The sequence below is a fragment of the Rhineura floridana genome, chromosome 3, assembly GCF_030035675.1.
Source record: "Rhineura floridana isolate rRhiFlo1 chromosome 3, rRhiFlo1.hap2, whole genome shotgun sequence".
In the NCBI taxonomy this organism is placed as follows: Eukaryota; Metazoa; Chordata; class Lepidosauria; order Squamata; family Rhineuridae; genus Rhineura; species Rhineura floridana.
Genome location: NC_084482.1, coordinates 111662423 through 111686938, shown reverse-complemented (window position 1 = coordinate 111686938; position 24516 = coordinate 111662423). Strand labels below are relative to the sequence as shown.

The 24516-nt window shown below is 43.2% G+C and overlaps 1 protein-coding gene across 3 annotated transcripts in view; it reads left to right on the top strand.

Annotated features, from left to right (window-relative positions):
* CAMK2A (calcium/calmodulin dependent protein kinase II alpha) overlaps positions 1–24516 on the top strand; it is a 204394-nt gene that overhangs the window by 441 nt on the left and 179437 nt on the right. The gene's annotated exons all lie outside the window — the stretch shown is intronic.

Here is a 24516-nt window from a genome sequence, read left to right as displayed (position 1 = left end):
CAAAGCATTTTCAGTCAGGTGATAAAATTGGAGTTCCATATTCCTCTACTTTTGTAAATCTATGAGATCAGCATGGGAAGTGTTAAAATCCCTTGCTAACATTGTTCACTCTTGCTCTCTCTGTGTGTTGTTCCCTGTAGTTCTGATATGACCCAGTAGACGAGGGCAAAGGCACTATGATCCTGGTTAAAAATTACACCGAGTATCACCTTGTTCTGGGGAAGTTTATGTGCTGGATTTGCCTTGCAAAGAACAACTTTCTGGGAAAGTGACTGTCTTTCCAGGGAAAGAAGAATTGATTATTTATAGAGCAGTCTTGGGTTGCAATCACCCCATTGTTTATATTCCCTAAACCTTGTTTTCTGTGAGATAGTTGTACAGACACCCCTGAAAGCTGTGTGTAAAAGCACTCACAGGGATGCAAACAGAGACAATGTGAGATGTTGGGTCCATTTTTGAGATTGTAATGAGCAGATGCGATGCTGTATAGTTTTGCATATTAAACCACATCTTTGCATGTACAACTAGGTTTGCATTTCTCTTTTACAGTCAGCTTACATATCTGTGGCTGTGTGTGTATGAGCACATGTGTGAGTTTATATATTTGTTTCACTTTGTATATATACTTCACTCTCACTAAAGCATGTGAGAATTCAGTTTACATGATCAAATCTCTTAGATGTATATCAAGAGACGCTTATATCTTTAATGTGTTAGCAGTTTACACTGTTTATGCATGTATATAGACATTATTTGTTCATCAGCACACATTTATATTATACGTTCAAGATTAGAAATGTATCTGCTGTATATTAGCTCCTTAAGCTTATATGAATTTTGTGCATGTTTTTATGCTTTGGGGGATTTTGTACAAATTCTTCATGCAGATTTGCAATCCTGTCTGTATATATATTCCTTTGTTTGAGCCTCTCTGCTTTGCATTTGCATTTTTCTGTATTTGTAACATATTGTGAATATGTGCCTCTGATTTGAATATGTAGGTGTGTCTACTTGCTGGCATTAGTGTTTCTCCAAGTCTACACATTGGTACTTTGCATACATATATAGATATATTTGCATGCAAGTAGCTGGAATTTTGGATGCACGTAGTTGTACAAATTTACAGAATTGGGGGATATATTAATGGTAAACAAGAAGGGGTGGTGGAGGAAATCTGAGTCCTGTATTAACACATGTAATTTAGCACACGCAGTGTAAAGCAGAGGACACAGGACAAAGTGAGATAATTCATTAGGAGTCAACTCCACAGAAGTTGCTTTAGTTTAAACTAGCAGGTACATTTATCCTTCTGATATGTCTGCATATATGTATTTGTAGAGAGAACATACTTATGTGAAGTTTACCAGACACTGTATTTATTTTCACAAACATTTGGGTGATTGAATCATGCATGGGTGGTAGAATGATGAGTCAGTGGTCAAATCTCTGCAATAAGTGGAGGCAAATCTTCATTTCAGTCCAGAAGAGTGCGATTCTTCCTTAATAGATGCCTGGGATTGGAAAAGAGTCAAACCTGTTTCTTCAGGAAGGTTTTTAACATTTTCCCCAGCCCTCATACAGGCAGTGTTTTGAAGGGCAATGATTCTATGAAGTGTTGACAGGAGCCACTGTCTTGGATGGAGAGATTATAAGGAGCAGTGTGTAAATGGTACATGCCTGAGGAAGATGGTAATAAAGAGCAGGAACACTGTTCCAACTGTGGGAATTAAGTGGAGGGATTCTAAAAGTAACTATCTTTGGTAGCCTCACATGATATGGCCACCATTTATTGCTGACTTTTTTCACCCTGTTGGATCCTGGCTCACTCCCTGTTATTTCATCCTGCACTTCACTCAAACATTCCTGTAGACAGAAGGGTGTGGAGAAGCCTCTTTCTCTCCCCTGATACAGCTCAGGCCAAGATGTGGAGGAAGTAAAGGGAGGTGATTGTGGGTATGCAGGTTCCCATGGATGGCTGCATCTGCTTATGGTTGTGAAGCATTACTGTGACGCAGGAAAGAAAGGATTAGTGTTCCATGGAATATGGCTCTATCTGTCAGATCTGCCCTAACCACATTTCACCTAGTGTCCTTCGAGCACTGAGGCACATTGTTATGATGTTGTCTGGATATTGCTTTACATGTTACACAACACTGTTGCATGATGACCACTTCCTCAGGAAGAATGGCAAAACAAATGGAATTTGCTGGAGAGGTTTTTGTGTAACTTGAGGTAAGCTTGTGCAAAGCATCATCAGATTATGCGTATCTCCATTTTAAGATATCTTAAGGCATACGTGTACGCACCTCTTTACCCTAGACATGAAACATATATATTTTAGGATCCATCCTATTTTGTGATTTTAAGGTGTTTTTAATTATTGTAACCTGCCCTGGGACATTTGGGTGAAGGGCGGGTAATAAATGTTAATAACAACAACAACATGTAGAACATTGTCAGAGATTGTCTTTACTAGACATTAAGAAGTCTATTTGACAGGCACCTTCTTCCACGTACAAGCAAACCCCAAAGGATGTTATTTGTTTCTTAAAAGCTTATCCATACATCTATTTAGGTAACTCATATCCTAGTCATTAAACTGATCTACTGGCAGAAGATCTACTGCTGTGGAAGTCATTGGTATCAAGAGATAATTTTCAGTACTGGGCTACTATCAGTAAATTTTGGATATGTCATCATTGGAATTATTAACATGTACTATATTTTTGTGGAAATGCCTAATGTCACAGCCTTCTCACACTGTGAAATATGTAACAAAAAGATAGCTCTCGCTGAAAAAAACTTGATACATTCTAGCTTCAGACAATAAAGTGATAATGGATTTGCAAATCCCACCAGGATAAAGATAGCAACATCAAAGGAATAGATTTCTCTCATTTTTCTCACAATGCTCTTCAGATAGGGAATTGTGAAAGATCCAGAACACTACTGGCTATGTAGGGTGTGTAACTGGAATATGTTGTGTGTAGAGGTTGGCAAATTAAGTTGAGAGCCCAGCTATTTGTGTTATATAAGACAAAGACACTCCAGGTTGAGAAAGTAAAGTATAATTTGCTGGAAGCTGGCAGCAATGAAAAGAAAATGTTGACAACAATGCCCCTGATGGAGATGGAGTGAAACTCCTCAGATGATTTCCAGGGTCCTGTGAAGAACAAAGTGATGTGAGAAATCAAATACGTTTAGCATTTAAAATATTTATGTTTATCTTAAATTGGGCTGAAAAATTAAGTTTTCAGCATACTTGGGGTGATTTCAGATTGTTACTGTTTTTGGATGGTATTCAAACACATACCCGCAAATTCAGGTTGCATACTTATAGTTGATTGAGAGGTCTTGTGCAGGAAACCCACTTCCCCAAAAGATCAGACTTTTTTGTAATAAAAAGGTGTCTGGAAAATGGACTAGAAAGTGTGAGGATAACACTTTCTTGGTGCAATGTCATCTAACCTCCCCACAAACGAATCAGAATGAATGCTCATTAAATAGCCAACATTGTCAAATCTGCCTGCAAACAAATCAGGCTGAATGCTCAATGAACAGGTCATATGAAAGTACCCTTGGTTGAGGGAAATTTTGGATTTGTCCAAAATGAAAACAAAATAAAAAAATCCACAAACCCAGCATATAATAATGATATTAATTTACTTAGTTTATCAGTTGGGAAATGTGACCAAACAACTCTGCTGTTTGACCATAGAAAGATCAGCTTTCAGGATTAATAACAAAAAAGTAGCGGAAGTGCAGGGCTTTCTTTGGAAAGAAACATCCGAATTTGGATTCCCTGAGCTTCAGCCTTAAAAAAGCGAGAGGTTTCTAGTACGTTCATGATACATACAGTGCCTGCATCAAATTTCAAGGGCAGCTTTCCCAAACGCCATATGGAACAGAGCTGTGGGTTGGGAAATGTTAAGAGTATGTATATAGCTGGTAATGTTTTCATTGCTTTGTTGAATGGCTTTAAAGCCATTTTAAGTTAACCATTAAAAAAATTGTTTGAACTTCAGATCAGATCTGCAATGGAACAAAGTGCCCAGGGCAACAAGAATCTTGATATGAGAGGTTTTCAACAGATGATTAGAAAACCATAGGGATACTTCAGATATAGAATATTGTGCCATAGAAGCTTCTGGTCCTAGAAATCTGTAAGTGTTCAGAATGCTGAACCTGCACACCTGAATCATCGGTCCACGAGGGGATTCCATGAGGGGATTATGCAATTTCCCTTGATCACTGTCAGTGCAAACAAAGTAGTAGAGTCAACACTGATAGCTTACAAACCATTGCATTAAACTGCACCAGTAGCCCTCAGTTCTCATACTAGATGTTACCTCTTCCTAAAATTTTTTATCCCTTCTCACATACCAGCAGCAGAGAAAGTACCTTTAGATCAAGGGGCTGGATTTGACAACTCACTGGGTCTCTTCAAGTTCTGTAGTTCATTTGAAATAATTATACAGCCACAAGAGTGGCTGTATACTATAGCCAGCGGGGATTTTTCACATTCCGCAATGTTAAATTGAAAATACCCCCATGCCATTCTGATGCTTCCCATAACCTCATTTCAAAACAAAACCTTACAAAACTTATAGTCCTGAACTCAGAAACGCTTGCTTAACAACCCTCTCAATTTTCATGGTGATACACAAAACAGTCAGGGAGAATAGACAGTTCAAAGTGTAAAAACAGAGGGGGAAAAACCCAGAGCCCTTTTGGACTTTTTTCTCTGAGAGTTCTCATAATCTGTTGAAATTCATTAAAAATCAGCCATGTTCACAGAGTACCTGTAATCCTAATACCGACCTTGCCCCATACTCTGTCCTTCATCTTCTGCAGTTTAAAAGTTTTAAAAATGCCTGGCTGATTTTTAATTAATTTAAGAAATTTAGCATTGAACTCAATGATAATGTCGGGCATGCTCATTAAGAACTAACTGTCAGAGTTCTAAAAGCCAGACTCACAGCAGCTGGGCTTCTCTAATCAGGGGACCACACCCACACCAGACTTTGATTTCACTTGAGACAGTCATGGCTTCCCTCAGAGAATCATGGGAAGTGTAGTTTGTAGAGGGTGTTGAGGGAGACTCATGTTCCACTGAGAGAGCTTCAGTAGCCAGACTGGTTTAACAGTCAGCTGCTCTGATTGAAGTCTGTGAGGGGAACAGGGTGTCTCCTAGCAACTCTCAGCACCCTTCACTGACTACACTTCCCAGGATTCTTTGGGAGAAGCCATGACAGTCCAAACTGAAATAAAGGCCTGGTGTGGATGTGGCCAGGGACAGCTTTGGTTTAAATTTGGGTGGGAGGCTACATGTGCCTGCTGTAGAATAAAAAGGTGAGGGAAAGGCTGAAAAGCAATGATCACAATGTTTTCCTTTCAGAAAGGAAAGGGGTTTCCCCTCTGCCCAGTGTCCGCCCACCCAATCTCCTCCCTCCCTGCCCCTTCCCCAGGTCAGTGTTGGACTATGACCTGGGAGACCAGGATTTGAATCCCCACACAGCCATGAAGCACACTGGATGACCATGGCCAGTCACTGCCTCTCAGCCTCAGAGGAAGGCAATGGTAAAGCTACCTCTGAATACTGTTTACCATGAAAACCCTATTCATAGGGTCAACGTAAGTCGGGATTAACTTGAAGACATGCAAATGATCAGACCTGCTTTCCCCCTCCTTCCCCTCTCCTCTCCCTTCCTCCTCCCCTTCCCTCTTCCTTCTTTCTCCTCCCTTGCCCACTCCAGCCCTCCCCCCTCCCCCTGGTCACTTTTACCTATCCTAAGCATGATTGCACGGGAGTAAATCACACTGAATTCAATAAACATGCAAATGATGAAACCTGTCCTTCTCCCCTGTCCCTCCTGCCTGCTCCCATCCCAGTTCTCCCCTCTGCATTTCCTCCCCTCTCTCCTCCTCCTCCTCCCCCTTGCACCAGGGTAGCAGGAGTTACCAAATTCTTCCAAGCTACACAGCAAGTAGATTGGACTCTGAAAGACCAACCCAAATTGTGTTTGCATTTTAACAAATTTGTAGGGCAGTCCAATATCTCAGAGAGGAGGTCAGGTCTCCTGCTCCCCTGGTACATTCACTATAGCTGCGCAATTTCCCTGCTTTATAAAGTTTGATTGAAATACCTCTTGGCTATAGGTATGTTCTTAAAGAGCAAGGTTTTTTACCTATTAATGAATATCTATATATGGTTAAGAATAACTTCCAGTATATACTAGTATCTAGATGTATATAAGGTCCAGCTTCCAATGGTCCACATGCAGTGTGCAAAAGCACAGGTTAATTAAACAATATTTAATTCCCTATCATTAGATCCCAGATGTTGTCACCAGCAGTGATATACACCTTATCAAACTGATGTTCCCAATAGCAGTCATTTAATTTAGTCAATCAATATTAAAATTACCGTAAGAACATAAGAAGAGCCCTTGTGTTCAAAGACTTCTCCAGCATCTTGTTTCCCACAGTAGCCAAAGAGATGCCTGTGGAAAGCCCAAAAAAAGCAGGACATGAGAGCAATAGTCATCTTCTGCTGTTGTTCCCCAGCGACTGGTATCCAGAGGCATGCTGCCTCTGATCCTTGAAGGGGTCATTCATAGCCATTATGACAAATAGCCATGGGTCACCTTATCCTCCATGATCTTCTCTAATCTGTTTGTACAGCCATCTAAGTTGGTCACCATCAGTACATCTTGTGGAAGCAAATTTCAGTTTAACTATGTGCTGCATGGAGAATCTTTTGTCTGTCTTGAATCTTCCAACTTTCAGCAGCATTGCACAACCCAGGTTCTAGTATTATGAAGGGGGGGAGAGAAAGAAATTTCTCCATACCATACATATTTTATACAAAACTATTGTGTCCCCTTACTGTCATTTTTAAAAAATGTATAGCCTCCAAAGTTGCAACTCTCATAAGGGTGTTACTCCAGCCCCCTAATCATTTTACTTGCCCTTTTCTTTCTTTCTTTTTTTTTGACTTTTTTTAACACATTTTATTTCTTCTTTGCCATGCAAATATCAGCACAGTGTAAAATAATACATAGCAAACAACGAAAGAGAAAAAAAGCAGTTGGCTGTAGAGACCTTGTCCAAGTGCCTGGAATCCGTGAGTGGGTGGATGGGAAGAAACAGGCTGAAGCTCAATCCTGATAAGACCGAGGTACTACTTGTGGGTGACAGGGGAAGGTTGGGTGTTGCTGACCTGAATCTTAATGGGGTAAAATTGCCCCTGAAGGATAAGGTCCGCAGCCTCGGGGTTGTTCTTGATTCCAAGCTGTCCATGGAGGCTCAGATTTCGGCAGTGAGCCGGGCAGCTTGGTATCAACTACACCTCATACAGAGGTTGAAACCCTACCTTCCTATTCATCAGCTCCCACTGGTGGTACATGCCCTGGTTACCTCTCGTTTAGACTACTGCAATGCGCTCTACGTGGGGTTACCCTTGAAAACGGTCCGGAAACTACAACTGGTGCAGAATGCGGCGGCACGCCTGCTTACAAAGAGCTGCCGCCGTGATCACATCATGCCGGTGTTATTTCATCTACATTGGCTTCCAGTTGTTTTCCGGGCCCAATTCAAGGTGCTGGTCTTAACCTTTAAATCCCTATACGGTCTCGGCCCAGTTTACCTGAAGGAGCACCTCCAGTACCACCAACTAAGCCGCCCGACCAGATCAGCCACACAGGGCCTTCGTCCCACCAACGAAAACAGCTAGGTTGGTGGGGACTAGAGAGAGGGCATTTTCAGTGGCGGCCCCCACTCTCTGGAACTCCCTCCCGTTCGATCTTCGCCATGCCCCTTCCCTGGATACATTTCGCCGAGCCTTAAAAACATGGCTCTTTGGACAGGCCTTTGGGGTCCCCGGGGTGGGCAAATTTCTTTATATTGTTCTAAAATTGTCTATTGATGGCCCTGTACTGCCGCTTTTTAAAATGGTTATTGTTGACTGCGCTGTATTTTATTATGTATTTATATTGTATTGTTGAACTTTAATGTTGTACGTCGCCTAGAGTGGTTTCGGCCAGATAGGCGACTCAAAAATTAAATTTATTATTATTATTATTATTATTATTATTATTATTATTATTATTATTATTATTATTCACATTGTTACATATAAAGAATTCATGTTTGTGCTAAATGCCCTTGTTTAATAATTGTTCTCTTTTCCACTTTGAGTTTTCCTGTATAACCCCATACACAATAAGACTTGACCGAAATACTAAAAATATTTCTACCACATTTCTTAAATTCTTTCTTTCTTGTCTTTTTCCTTTTTTTTAAATCAACTTCTTAAGCATGTAAATCAAAAACTTTGTAACTTCGTTACAATGTACTAACATATAGCTTATACAATCACAACATATATACATAAAGAAATTAAAAAAGGAAGAAAAATAAAATAAAAATGTTTTAAAATTAAAATAAAAAATCAATCAATAAAAAAGAGGTGTAAAGAGGTGTCTTGCCCTTTTCTACATCTTTTCCAACTCTGCACTATCCTTTGTGAGGTGCAGCAACCGGAAGTGTACACTGTATTCCAAGTGTGATCACACCATAGATTTATTTAAAGGCATTACAATATGGACAAAGTTAATCCTTGATCCCTTTCCTAATGATCTCTAGCATGGAATCTGCCTTTCCCACAGCTGCTTCACACTTGGTTGTTGCTTTCATCAAGCTATCAACCATAGTCCCAAGATCCATTTCCTGGTTAGTCACAGTCAGTACACAGCACAACCCATCAGTGTATATGTGGAAGTGAGTGGAGGGGGGGGGGTTGCCCCAAGGTACACTTTACACTTACTTACACTGAGCTTTGTTTGCCATTTTTGTGGCCCATTTACACAGTTTTGAGATATCCTTTGGAGCAGGGGTGGGGAACCTTTGATACTCCAGATGTTGCTAAACTGCAATGGAAGTTTGTAATTCAGCCGCATCTGGAGGACCAACGGTTCCCCACCCCTGCCTTTGAGCCCTTTAGTATCCCTTTTTGTTTTTGACATCCTGAATAATTTGGTAATCATAAGCAAACAGTAAACTTAGCCACGTCACCCCTATCTCTAAGACATTTATGAACACGTTAAAATGTACCAATCCAAATACAGATCCTTAGGGGACCTTACATCTGTCACTGTGAGAACTGTCCATTTATTCCTACTTCCACCCAATTCTTTATCCAGTTACTGATCTATATAAGGGTGTCTCCTCTTATCTCATGACTGCCAAAAGGTTTATAAAACTCTAAGGCTGGGAGCACTCTAGTTGCCAAAGCAAAGAGTTTCTGTTGGCCACACCTGGAGAGGGAGCAGGTTGATTTGCCGATCAGTTGTGAAATATCTTTGAATTGAATTTTTAAAAAAGACAAAACACGCAAACTGATCCCACCAGGTTTTACAGTAAAAAGGGGCAAGGTTTGATTAGTGTCATGTTCCTCCGTTTTCGAAAGAGAGAGGTGGAGACGCACTGGAACCAGCAGAACAGTGAGTGTGTCTCTACCCTAACTGTACAATGTGTACCATATAGTTCCTATCCACACCCTTGTTGGCACTTTCAAAGAACTCTGAAAGGTTCTGGAAAGGGACTTACCTTGGCAATGTTGATAACATTTACTCACACCTGAGATAGGAACTGGAGAACATGCAAAATGTTATGAGCCTGAAGAAGCTGCTTATAATTTGGTTTTATGTTTGTCACAAAAAACAAACAATTAGTGTTTGCATCTTTTACATTCTTTAAAACATGATTAAAGGGTGGAGGTTATATTTTTATTTGTAATTTCATGATTTTTGTTCTTTAGCTTTTGAAAACTGCTTGATACAGGTTGAATTTTCTTTTTGCAAACTATGTTATCGATGCAGTTTTTTAAAATGCAAATGGTGGCTTTTAGTAAACTACACTTGATATGTGATAAAAATTGGTTATAAAGTCTGACTTAGGAATTCTTAGAAAATGCAGTATCATCTATGACCTTCTTGTATTGAACACCCTCTATTTTAAGAAATATCAGAAAGTAGATTATGACTTGTGCTGTTCAGCAAGGCAGTTTTTCATTATGTAAAGTGTTATACAACTGCTTGGTGTTCTACAGTATGATTTTTTAAAAAACATTAATCTGAATAATCAGTTAGAGAAGGTTTCCTCAGAGGAATGATTTCTGATACAATAATGCCACTAGTGTATTTGACTGCATGTATTTTATTTTTGATGGCCACTACCTTTGATCAGGGCCAGCGTCAGAGGGCAGCCGGGTTGGGCCCTGGCTGAGGGCCCCTGCAGCCCAGAAGGGCCCATAAAGGGCCCCTTCTTAGGGTGGGAAGGTGGTGCTCCTATTCCATGATCTGCTGCAACCCAACCCTGCCATGGGTCGTGGAGAGGGAGCTCCCAGCCCCCCCAATACAGACAGTGCAGTTCAATGTCCACATAAATGCCCCACCTTCCTCTCCTGTCAGTGTGAATGTCATGCATGCTGTGCCCAAGATGGCGGCAGGGGCTCCCCTAAGGGGCTGATGTCCTTGCCGCCATCTTGGTTGATGGCAGGCATGTTCATTAATTGTTCATGTCATTCACACAAGAGAGAGGTAGGTGAGGCATGTGGGTGGGCTTATTAGCCCCATGCCGCCTGTATGGGTGTGTGTGTGTTGGGCTACGGCATTGTGGACCCAGGGCAGGCTGGTGCCCAAGGGCCCAGTCATGTCTGGCGCCGGCCCTGCCATTGATGATAGATCTTGCCACGTAGTGGAGACTTTGATTGCACAAGGTCACATTATTCCCCTCACTCGAACAAAACTAGATTGACTTTTTGCTTTGAGGCAGGGGGACTGGTGAAAATCAAAAAGCAGAGGAGAAGAGCTGACACCACACCACACCAAAGATATCCCTCTGAATGCACTCTTTGCTGGCGTTACTGAATAGGCCTATCTAAATGTCTAACAGTTCCAGAATTCAATGTTCTTGCATTACTCAAATTTGGCAGTATGGCTGAAATCCCAGCAGCATTATTGAATCTTCTCTAACCTGGAGACCTCTTGATGGTTTGGACTATAGCTCCCATCAGTCCCAGCTTCATAGGAGCTGTAGTGCAAAACATCTGGAGGGCACCAGGTTGTAGAAGGCTGCTCCTATTATTAGTGGGGAGCAAAACCTAGCTTCCCCTGGAAGAACTGCTGTTGATCACGCTGAATCCAAGAATGGTCAGGAGATGATACTTTGAAGAAAGCAGATATTTTTCACTGTAATGATTGTCATAAAATTGTAACTGTACTCAGTCCCAAAGAGGACTGGGAAGGGGCAAAGAAGATTGCTAAGGGACAGAGAAGGAAATGAAGAAATTGTGGGAAGGGGTGTTTCTTTGAGAAACTGGAGGGAATCAGAGCAAGATTAAAGAAAAGAATAGAATGCCTCTTTCTGAGTTCTTTGAGTTCACCCCTTTTGGCAGGCAAAAGAAGGGACTAAGTGAAATTATCATGCGACACTATATAATCAGACCCTTCATTCCCAGAGCTGCAGAAAAAGAGGGAATTTACTTTTTAAAAAGAAGGGGGAAATGCCCAACCCACACTTTTCTTTTTGGAAAGGAGATAAACTCTGAAAATGATTTGGAAGAGGGGGAGGGGTTGGTGGGAGTGAGGGAGGTAGCCTGACAGCCTCAGGGGCAAATGCTGGGAAGGAACATGTGAACAACTGTGGGGAAGCAAGCTGTCTTTGTCTCAGGGACTCTGCCCGTGTAGCAAGGGCCTGTGAACTTTCAGAGTTTAAAATGAAGGCAGAAGCTGCTCCCCTCTCACTGACAGTTGCTCAGTTTTCTCACAGTCTCTTCTAATAGGTAAGTTTATTCATGAACACAGTGTGCCCGAATCTTCTTTGCCACTTTTCTGAATGTGGGAGTTCAGTTAAATTGCTTCCAGGACCCAGAGTGGAGGTCTAGTTTATTCATATTTTTTGCATTTATTTCCTGTTTGTCCTCCAAACCATTACAGTATATCTTTATATCTATATCTATATAGTATAGTATATCTATACAGTATACCTACCATTACAGTATATCTTTACAACAACCCTGTGGAGTAGGCTAGACTGAGACATAGTGACTGGCCCACAGTCATTCAGTTAGCTTCATGGCTGAGTAGGAATTTGAGCCTGAGTTCCCACAGACCTCATCCACAACTGTGGCTCACTGTTTCTTATACCACATTGTTGTTGTTACTGTTAGTGTGTACTGCCCGCCCTTCATCCAGAAATCTCAGGCCAGGTTACAACCACCTTAAAATACAGTGTTAAAAACAATTAAAAACAACCAGAATCACAAAATAGGATCCTAAAATTATCCATCTCAGGTGTCATAGTTGTCTGTTACTTTTGGAAGGACTTGCCAGAGATACAGGCCCTTAGGAAGGGCTCCTTGATTTGCTCAAGTTAAAGGGTGCAGTGAAGTCACGAGGAGAGAGTGCTTTCTAGATGTACCCCCTCAGTTGCAGTTAACAACACACCAATGGTATTGTTTTTATGTTATTTGATTTTACATTTTAATTGTTTTATTCTTTTTGTTTGGGATAGTCAATGTGGTACCTTCCGGATTTTTTGGATTACAACTCCCATTATCCTTGACCATTGTCCATCCTGTCTGGGGCTGATGGGAATCGGAGTCTAACAACATCTGGAGGATACCATGTTGGCTATTCTTGCTTGATGTAAACCACCCTGGGAATATGGTTGAAGGGTTGTATAAAATATTAGAGACGTATAAACAGATAATGATATTGTAGCAGAGGGAAGATCTCTCAGGTACATTCACCTCCCCTCCCCACCTCCTGTATTCCAGTAATGAGAAGTTGGTTATGCAGGCTACGTGGCCAATGCTGATCTCTGACTATTTTGAACAGAAGAACAGGGACCAGTGCAGATCCAGCACCTTCTGCTTGCTGTATCTTCCAAACACTTTAGAAACCACTATCTCAGGAGGGGGAACCTTTTTTGGCCAGAGGGCCACATTCCCTTCTGGAAAACATTCCCAGGGCCACATGCCGGTGGTGGAAGAGCCAGAGGTCAAAGTGGGCAGAGCAACAAATGTAAATTTTACCTTTGTACAGTAAGACAGTTTCAGCACAATTAGGTTCTACAGCCAGGCAAGCAAGGAACTTTATCAGAGTTCAAGGACACATTCCAGCCTGGCAAAAACACTAAAGGAGGGTGTGAAGCAATGTCAGTGAGGGGTATCATGTTGAAAAGGGATTTGGGTGGGGAAGGGGTGTGGTGTGCTGGTGAAAATCCTGAGGTCCATATAGAAAAGCTTGGAGGGCCATAATTGGCCCCTACACCTTAGGTTTGACACCCCTGCTCTACACGAACCCACTTTCTAGAGATTCAGTTATGAGCATCCAATGCATCCATAAATCAAAGGACACTCTTTCTTGACAAAGGGCCTTGTTGTCTCTTCATCTTTTAGATTCTCCTCTCAAAATAATGTATATCCGTTGCCTCCGGACAAATATTAATTCACAATGACCAAATGCTGTCAGTGGCAAGGCATTTATAGCATTGGCTGAATATATGTATTTTCTTCTGGTGTTTGCACACTCAGAGGTGGAAAAAAGTGGATGTCATTCAATATAACAAATAGTTGGAGGGAGGTGCCCAGAATGACAAAACAATATGATAAAAAGTCACAATTTTATTCCATTTTTATAATTAAAAATGTATAAAAAGCCCAACGCGTTTCGGCTAATCACATATAGCCTTCATCAGGGGACGCTTGTTTAAATTCGTCCTTCAAAGTGATGATGTTATTGATATTATTCAAAAGATTACAAATTGTCAGTAACATGTTCGTCAGGCAGATTCAATAACATCATCACTTTGAAGGAAGAATTTAAACAAGCATCCCCTGATGAAGGCTATATGTGATTAGCCGAAACGCGTTGGGCTTTTTATACATTTTTAATTATAAAAACAGAATAAAATTGTGACTTTTTATCATATTGTTTTGTCATTCTGGGCACCTCCCTCCAACTATTTGTTTGCACACTCAGTCTTGTTTTCCAGTAGACACCATCCTATGTGTTGTGGATCAACACTACTGATGATTAGCTCTGTTATCATTCAATACTGCGACTAAGTCTGGGCAACCTGGTTTCATATCCAGAGCTCAGCTGTATACAAGGTTTAAGTAAGATAGATTTGATATATTCTTATGAAAGTGCAGATTATAAACAAATAAGATGGAATTAACATGCTGAATGCCACAAACAACAACTATCCAAAGCCTTCTCCCTTGTGCATACACTCTTTTTGCTGTTGCTGCTCTTCTTACCTTTCAAAAGTCAATGGAGTTCAAGCAGGTGGAATGAGGGTTATGGCACACTCAGGATACACAGCCGAAAACAATGGACCAGGCTGGCCATGGCAGGCACTGCTCTGCTACCAATATGTTCTTATGGAAGAAAGGTATCCTTTCCCTTTCCCCAAGGTGCCTGAGTATTGCAAGGTGTGAGGGAGTTGGAAGCAATGCTATCAATCAACACATTACAGCATTTATCTAGAATGGATAGAATAGAACTTATCCTGAGTGGAAGATAAGAGGGCAGTAGGTAATTAAGGCTTATAATTAATGAGTGCTAGAGTAGAGATCTCTTGTATTTTTATTTATTTATTGTATTTGTTAAGATGCTTTTTTCACCAAAGTGACTCAAAGTGACTTACATTAAAAAACTGGGTAGAACATAAGTCAATAAAATCTAAAATTCAGCAATAGATTAACAGCCAAAGACATACATAACAATCAATAAAAAATTACTGAACTTATTGAAAGTTTTAAATCCATCAAATACAGAACGAATATGGGAAGCCATACACCAATAGGAAAGGTCATTGCCTGGCACCTAACGATAGATAAAGATGGTGTCTCCCTAGGTAGAGCATTCCACCACTGAAAAGGCCTATTCTCATGCTGCCACCCTCTGAGCCTCCTCTGGAGGGGATACATGCAGAATGACCTTTGATGATGAAGTCAGATTCCAGGTTGGTTCATATGGGGAGAGGCAGTCCTTGGAGGTATTGAGATCCTGAGCTGCATAAGGCTTTATAGGTCAAAACCAGTATTTTGTATGGCTTTCTAGTGGTGTTATGTAGGTATCCTTGACTTCATGCAGCATTAATATGAATTGCACTTTGAAATAAAGAGCAAAAACTACTCAAACACTTCTGGAAATTTTACAATAAGTAATTTCCTTAAACAACATAAGAACATGCCAAGAGCCTTGTCAAATTAAACTAAAGCTCCATGTAGTTCAACATTCAGTTTCCAGCAGAGGCAAACCAGAGATACTACACTCAGAGAGCGAGAGCGAGCGAGAGAGCGAGCAAGAGAGCGAGAGAGAGAGAGAGAGAGAGAGAGAGAGAGAGAGTTTGTATGTGTGCATGAGTGCGTGTTTGCTTGTATCAATGCAACCTAAGCCAGACTTTTTGCTTCATGGTACTGTTGGAATTCTCATATATATCTCTTACTCCAAAGAAAATTAAGACACTTGAAATGCTGAGGGACATGACAATGTGCTCCATTATTGAAGGATAGTTGATATGTTGACTTTTGAAGTGGCCATCAACACAACTGTGAATGATCCAGAGCGTGATGATATAGCCCACAGATGGCCCACTCTCATCACAATACAGGAAATGTTAGTTTTCTAACACATTTGCAGATATGGTAAGATGCAACCTTACCTGATCAGCTGATGCAGCATTTGCTTTACCACACTGGACTTACGGGGAAAAGTCACTTTGAAGATGGTCACATAAATCAGCTCTGAAAGTATTCTTTCTTTATGTGCATAAGAACATAAGAACATAAGAAGAGCCTGCTGGATCAGGCCAGTGGCCCATCTAGTCCAGCATCCTGTTCTCACAGTGGCCTACCAGCAAGCAGGACCCGAGTGCAAGAACACTCTCCCCTCCTGAGGCTTCCGGCAACTGGTTTTCAGAAGCATGCTGCCTCTGACTAGGGTGGCAGAGCACAGCCATCATGGCTAGTAGCCATTGATAGCCCTGTCCTCCATGAATTTGTCTAATCTTCTTTTAAAGCCATCCAAGCTGGTGGCCATTACTGCATCTTGTGGGAGCAAATTCCATAGTTTAACTATGCGCTGAGTAAAGAAGTACTTCCTTTTGTCTGTCCTGAATCTTCCAACATTCAGCTTCTTTGAATGTCCACGAGTTCTAGTATTATGAGAGAGGGAGAATAACTTTTCTCTATCCACTTTCTCAATGCCATGCATAATTTTATACACTTCTATCATGTCTCCTCTGACCCGCCTTTTCTCTAAACTAAAAAGCCCCAAATGCTGCAACCTTTCCTCGTAAGGGAGTCGCTCCATCCCCTTGATCATTCTGGTTGCCCTCTTCTGAACCTTTTCCAACTCTATAATATCCTTTCTGAGATGAGGCGACCAGAACTGTACACAGTATTCCAAATGCGGCCGCACCATAGATTTATACAACGGCATTATGATATCGGCTGTTTTATTTTCAATACCTTTCCTAATTATTGCTAGCATGGAATTTGCCTTTTTCACAGCTGCCGCACACTGGGTCGACATTTTCATCGTGCTGTCCACCACAATCCCGAGCTCTCTCTCCTGGTCGGTCACTGCCAGTTCAGACCCCATGAGCGTATATGTGAAATTCAGATTTTTTGCTCCAATATGCATAATTTTACACTTGTTTATATTGAATTGCATTTGCCATTTTTCCGCCCATTCACTCAGTTTGGAGAGATCTTTTTGGAGCTCTTCGCAATCCCTTTTTGTTTTAACAACCCTGAACAATTTAGTGTCGTCAGCAAACTTGGCCACTTCACTGCTCACTCCTAATTCTAGGTCATTAATGAACAAGTTGAAAAGTACAGGTCCCAATACCGATCCTTGAGGGACTCCACTTTCTACAGCCCTCCATTGGGAGAACTGTCCGTTTATTCCTACTCTCTGCTTTCTGCTTCTTAACCAATTCCTTATCCACGAGAGGACCTCTCCTCTTATTCCATGACTGCTAAGCTTCCTCAGAAGCCTTTGGTGAGGTACCTTGTCAAACGCTTTTTGAAAGTCTAAGTACACTATGTCCACTGGATCACCTCTATCTATATGCTTGTTGACACTCTCAAAGAATTCTAATAGGTTACTGAGACAGGACTTTCCCTTGCAGAAGCCATGCTGGCTCTGCTTCAGCAAGGCTTGTTCTTCTATGTGCTTAGTTAATCTAGCTTTAATCATACTTTCTACCAGTTTTCCAGGGACAGAAGTTAAGCTAACTGGCCTGTAATTTCCGGGATCCCCTCTGGATCCCTTTTTGAAGATTGGTGTTACATTTGCCACTTTCCAGTCCTCAGGCACGGAGGAGGACCCGAGGGACAAGTTACATATTTTAGTTAGCAGATCAGCAATTTCACCTTTGAGTTCTTTGAGAACTCTCGGGTGGATGCCATCCGGGCCCGGTGATTTGTCAGTTTTTATATTGTCCATTAAGCTTAGAACTTCCTCTCTCGTTACCACTATTTGTCTTAGTTCCTCAGAATCCCTTCCTGCAAATGTTAGTTCAGGTTCAGGGATCTGCCCTATATCTTCCACTGTGAAGACAGATGCAAAGAATTCATTTAGCTTCTCTGCAATCTCCTTATCGTTCTTTAGTACACCTTTGACTCCCTTATCATCCAAGGGTCCAATTGTCTCCCTAGATGGTCTCCTGCTTTGAATGTATTTATAGAATTTTTTGTTGTTGGTTTTTATGTTCTTAGCAATGTGCTCCTCAAATTCTTTTTTAGCATCCCTTATTGTCTTCTTGCATTTCTTTTGCCAGAGTTTGTGTTCTTTTTTATTTTCTTCATTTGGACAAGACTTCCATTTTCTGAAGGAAGACTTTTTGCCTCTAAGAGCTTCCTTGACTTTGCTCGTTAACCATGCTGGCATCTTCTTGGCCCTGGCGGTACCTTTTCTGATCTGCGGTATGCACTCCAGTTGAGCTTCTAATATAGTGTTTTTAAACAACTTCCAAGCATTTTCGAGTGATGTGACCCTCTGGACTTTGTTTTTCAGCTTTCTTTTTACCAATCCCCTCATTTTTGTGAAGTTTCCTCTTTTGAAGTCAAATGTGACCGTGTTGGATTTTCGTGGCAATTGGCCAGTTACATGTATGTTTAATTTAATAGCACTGTGGTCACTGCTCCCAGTCGGTTCAACAACACTTACATCTCGCACCAGGTCCCGGTCCCCACTGAGGATTAAGTCCAGGGTTGCCGTCCCTCTGGTCGGTTCCATGACCAACTGATCTAGGGAATAGTCATTTAGAATATCTAGAAACTTTGCTTCTTTGTCATGACTGGAACACATATGCAGCCAGTCTATGTCTGGGTAGTTGAAGTCACCCATTACTACCACATTTCCTAGTTTGGATGCTTCCTCAATTTCATATCTCATCTCAAGGTCTCCCTGAGCATTTTGATCAGGGGGACGATAGATCGTTCCCAGTATTAAGTCCCTCCTGGGGCACGGTATCACCACCCACAACGATTCTGTGGAGGAGTCTGCCTCTTTTGGGGTTTCGAGCTTGCTGGATTCAATGCCTTCTTTCACGTATAGAGCGACTCCGCCACCAATACGTCCTTCCCTGTCCTTCCGATATAGTTTATATCCAGGAATAACCGTATCCCACTGGTTTTCTCCATTCCACCAGGTCTCGGTTATGCTCACTATATCAATGCTCTTCTCTAAGACCAAGCACTCCAGTTCTCCCATCTTGGTTCGGAGGCTCCTAGCATTAGCGTACAGGCACTTGTAAGCAGTGTCTCTCTTCAAGTGTCTTTGGCACTTCTGGTTTGGCCTGTGGTAATTTTGCTCTTCTGAATTTATATCCTGTGCCCCTGCTCTCACAATACCTACTTCTAGGCCTACCCCTTTTAAAATTTCATCATTTCTTTGGTTTTTATCCCAGGGGGGAGGTTTATTCCGAACCAGACCTTTCTCAGCTCCTGTCGGGTTTCCCCCCTCAGTCAGTTTAAAAGCTGCTCTGCTACCTTTTTAATTTTAAGTGCCAGCAGTCTGGTTCCATTCTGGTTCAAGTGGAGCCCGTCCCTTTTGTACAGGCCCGGCTTGTCCCAAAATGTTCCCCAGTGCCTAACAAATCCGAACCCTTCCACCCGACACCATCGTCTCATCCACGCATTGAGACTGCGAAGCTGGGCCTGTCTGGCTGGTAATGGTGCAATGGTGGCAGCACATATTCATCCACTCACAATCATACTGAGAGACAGTGCAGGGGTGGGGAACCTTTTTGAGTCACTTTCCTTTCTGGGAAACCTGGTGGGGCTAGAGGCAAAAGTGGATGGAGCAATGAGCATAAACTTTACCTTTGCACAATAGGATTGTTTCTACACACAGTCACATGACCCTCTCTATACTCCATCAAGGCAAGGAAGAATTATTATTAGAGTTTAGAAACACACTCCAGGCAAAAACGCTCAAGCAGGGTGCAAACCAGGGCTGGTGAGGGAGGTGGCTCAGGGTTGTGTGTACCCTAGGGCAGTCTTTCCCAACTTTTGGGTACCCAGATGTTGCTGGACTGCAATTCCCACCATTCCTGACCATTGGCCATGCTGGGGCTGATGGGAGTTGTAGTCCAACAACATCTGGCGACCCAAAGGATGGAAAAGGCTGGCTTAGGGAATTGTCCCAAGGGCCACACAGAGACAGCTGGAGGGCTACATTCAGCCCCTGTGCCTGAGGTGCCCCATCCTTAGTGTAGTGGGAGTGAAGAAGATTTTATAGATAATTTTGGGCTAAACAAAATTGGTCCCAATTAAGGATTTCCTCCCAAAGCAAATAGCAACTTCAGAACATTGATTTTTCTCAGGATTGCAGCAGAGGAGAAAATGGTTGATTTTCTCCTCTCCACCTTCTCTGATCCTGATAATCATCAGCCTCCCCAGTAGATGCTATTTGCATTTTTTTAAAACAAAAGCAAAGATGTTTTGTAACTTCAAGTCTAGTTCAGCCTTTTGTCTCTGCTCCTATAGATTGTCTTTGTATGCGCAATCAATGGGAAGACTGAATGAGGGAGTATATTTGAGAAGGAGGGGCATAAGCAAGTAAAGCACTCCTTGCTCTCAAGCTTTATGCATGTCTAAATGTCAGCAGGGACACCTCACCCACTCAACCACCTACGTGCAAACTGAAATATGGACACAATGAATCCCAGCCATGGTACATAGAACTGCACACAATATGCTCTTGCACACATATCCTTCTGGTTACTTCCTGAACATGTGCACACACAAACTTGAGAGAAAAGAGACAGTTTCAATACCTACATACAAAGACTTTGCAGGCCTTTACCATGCATGAACTTCAGAACACTGTTTTCATCAACAAAGCTGTGCCTGTAGGAAGAAGGAGAACATCGCCACCCAGGGAAGGAGAGCCTGCTGTTGCTGCTGCTGTTGGAACACCACCTCCACCACCCTTCCCAGTGGGACTGCTGCCTGGCAGACGTGCCTCCTGCAGGACCAGGTCCCAGGTACCCAGCCAGCTGTGACTAATTTCCATCACCTGTCCCTCTTTGGAGGGATACATAAGCCAGCTGGCTGAGGTGGCCTGGGAGACCCAGTGCCTGCAGGAAGAAGGAGAACATCACCACCCAGGGAAGGAGAGCCTGCTGTTGCTGCTGCTGTTGGAACACCACCTCCACCACCCTTCCCAGTGGGACTGCTGCCTGGCAGATGTGCCTCCTGCAGGACCAGGTCCCAGGTACCCAGCCAGCTGTGACTAATTTCCATCACCTGTCCCTCTTTGGAGGGATACATAAGCCGCCTGGCTGAGGTGGCCTGGGTTTTTGTCTTTTGTTTTGTTTTGCTGCTTTTTGGGGGGGGGCGGGGGGTTGTTTTACTGTTTTTACTGTACCGAAGTAGAAGGCCTGCCTGTCGGCGTACTGGAGGGAGCTATGTGTAGATCAGAGGGGGTTAGTGTGTGGGGGGTGGGGGGCCACAATATTGAAAGGCTAGGCGGCAGATTCTGTAGGGGCATGGGTAGCAGGCCAAGCCGGCATCGGGGAACTAGGGATAGATGCTTAATATCCATCCCTTGTTCCGGGCTTGTTTACCACCAGAAGATAACTGGGGAAAGCAGAACTCCATCCAATCTTCGATTGCTGTTGTGTAACGCCAGGTCTGTGATACAGAAAACATTACTCATCCAGGATATGATTCTGGATGAGGACGCAGACCTGGTGTGTATTACGGAGACATGGCTGGATGAGGCCTCAGCTCCTATACTTGAGGCCATGTGTCCAGCCGGTTTCCGATATGCACAGCAGCCGAGGATTGGGAGGCGGGGAGGGGGAGTGGCAGTTATCTACCGGGAGTCTTTGTGTTTCGCCAGACCCCCTCTCCACAAGACCAAGTTTGTTGATTGCATGTACTGGAGGTTGGGCCCAAAGGGCAGTTTAGGGATTCTGCTTGTGTACCGCCCACCCCGCTGCGCAGCAGAATCCCTGACTGAGGTGCTCAAGGTAGTCTCGGCTGTGCAATTGCTCTCCCCCAATCTTGTGGTGATGGGGGATTTCAACGTACATGCCGAGGCTGTCCTCACAGGAGCCCCTCAGGATTTCATGGAAACCATGACTTCCTGGGATCTGCACCTTAGTAATATAGGGCCTACCCATGTAGCCGGTCATGCTCTCGACCTTGTGTTTGTCTCGGGAGGGGAGGATAGTGCTCTGAAAATGGGGGTGAATTCTTCTAACCCCGTGTCATGGTCAGATCACTATCTGGTGAATATTTCTCGATGCCGCATGCCCTCCGCAGGGGACAAGGACCTATTAGAATGGTCCGCCCCAGACGCCTGATGGAGCCCAAAGGATTCCTGAATGTGCTGGGGGATATGGAGCTGACTGAAGGTCGCCCAGTCGAATCCCTGGTGATGGAGTGGAATAAGGAGATCGCCAGGGCGGTTGACCGGGTGGCTCCGAAACGTCCTCTCCCCCTGAACAGAACTCAGACAGCACCCTGGTATACACCACGGTTGCGGGGTCTGAGACAGGAGGTGAGACGACTTGAGCGCCGGTGGCGGAAATCTTGCACTGAAGACAATCGGGCACGGGTTAGAGCAGCAATAACTGCCTACCAGGTGGCAACAAAGGCAGCAAAGAAAAATTTCTTTGCTGCCTCTATTGCGTCGGCAGAGTGTTGTCCCAGGAGATTGTTCCAAGTGGTCCGAAGCCTGGTCGGTCCAGTTGCTCAGGAACCCATGGAACATTCTAAAATCTGCTGTGATACTTTTGCTAAACACTTTGCTGATAAAATCGAACGTCTGAAGAGCACGCTTCCGCTCGCCGTGGAGACAGGAAGTGGGCCAGAGTTGGCCAGTTGCATTCCGGTCTGTTGGGATCGGTTTCAGCCTCTTCTCTCTGAGGAAGTGGACAAGGTGCTCTGTACTGTGAAGCCAACCACCTGTCTGGTTGATCCTTGCCCTTCATGGCTCATCATGAGCTGTAAAGAGAGACTGGGCAAAGGGATCAAGGCGGTGGTGAATGCATCCTTGCAAGAGGGTGCAATGCCATCAGCCCTCAAGGAAGCGGTAATAAAGCCCATCTTAAAAAAACTGTCCTTGGATCCCCAAGAGTTAAACAACTTTCGCCCAGTCTCTAATTTACCATTCTTGGGCAAGGTGATTGAGAGGGTGGTGGCTGCGCAATTACAGACACACTTGGAGGAAACGGATTATTTAGATCCATACCAATCGGGTTTTAGGACTGGTCATGGTATGGAAACAGCCTTGGTCGCTCTGGTAGATGATATGCGGAGGGCATTGGATAGGGGTGAATACACCTTCCTTGTCCTCCTGGACCTCTCAGCGGCTTTCGATACTGTTGACCACGGTATCCTTTTAAACCGCCTAGAGGGATTAGGAATAGGAGGCACTGTCTTGCAGTGGTTCCGTTCCTATCTCTCAGATAGGCAGCAACGGGTGGCATTGGGAGATGAGGTTTCAGACCCTTGGCCTCTTCACTGTGGAGTGCCACAGGGTTCTATCCTCTCTCCCATGCTATTCAACATCTATGTGAAACCGCTGGGAGCAATCATCAGGAGTTTTGGGTTGCAGTGCCATCAGTACGCAGATGACACTCAGCTCTATCTCTCCTTTAAGTCCTCACCGGAGTTGGCTGTGAATACCATGTCCAAGTGCCTAGAATCCGTAAGTGGATGGATGGGAGTGAATAGGCTGAAGCTGAACCCCGACAAGACTGAGGTATTACTTGTGGGAGATAAAAGGAAGTTAGGAATTACTGACCTGATGCTTGATGGGGTAAGTTTACCCCTGAAGGACCAGGTCCGCAGTCTTGGGGTCATACTTGACTCCCAGCTGTCCATGGAGGCTCAGATTACAGCAGTGAGCCGGGCAGCTTGGTATCAATTACATCTGATACGGAGACTGCATCCCTATCTTCCTGTTCACCTGCTCCCTCAGGTGATACATGCCCTGGTCTCCTCTCGCTTAGACTACTGCAATGCGCTGTACGTGGGGTTACCCTTGAAAACGGTCCGGAAATTACAGCTGGTACAGAACACGGCGGCACGCTTGATTACGCATAGCCGTCACTGGGATCATATCACCCCAATGTTATTAGATCTTCACTGGCTACTAGTTGTCTGCCGGGCCCAATTCAAGGTGTTGGTGTTGACTTTTAAAACCTTATACGGTTTCGGCCCAGTATATCTGAAGGAATGCCTCCAGAATCACCGATTGTGCCGCCTGACGAGATCAGCCTCACAAGACCTTCTCTCGGTCCCACCAGTGAGAACAGCTAGGCTGGTATGGACCAGAGAGAAGGCATTCTCTGTTGTGGCCCCCACCCTCTGGAACTCTCTCCCTTTCGATCTCAGACATGCTCCCTCCCTGTCCAGCTATCGCCGAGCCTTGAAGACCTGGCTGTTCAGGCAGGCCTACAAGATTGGGACAGATTAACTTATGTTACTTTTGAATTAATGAATGGTTTTTTAGCTTAAAATTTGATTATGTTGATCTATATGTATTGTTTTTATTCTTGTTCGTCGCCTAGAGTGTCCCTAACCCGGACAGATAGGCGGTTGAAAAATAAAATTTATTTATTATTTATTTATAATTTAACAAATATACCACTTGAATGTAAAGATCTCTAAGCGATTTACAAAAAATAAAATAAAATAGTAAATAAAACAGTTAAAAACAAGTAATTAAAACATATTTAAAACAATTAAAACAGCTACTAACTAAAAAGCTACACCATTTTGTTAACTGTTAACACGCTTAGTGTGACGTCCTTCCCTGGCACCACCTGTGAAGCTCTCACTTTGTGGCTACCAGCAGACAGGAACGTCAGGTTTATTCTTACCCTATACAGCACTAGCACCGATCTCAAAAGATCTCACTGCTAGGCAGCACCACCCGACACTCTGTAACCCTTTTAGCCAATAGACTGTGC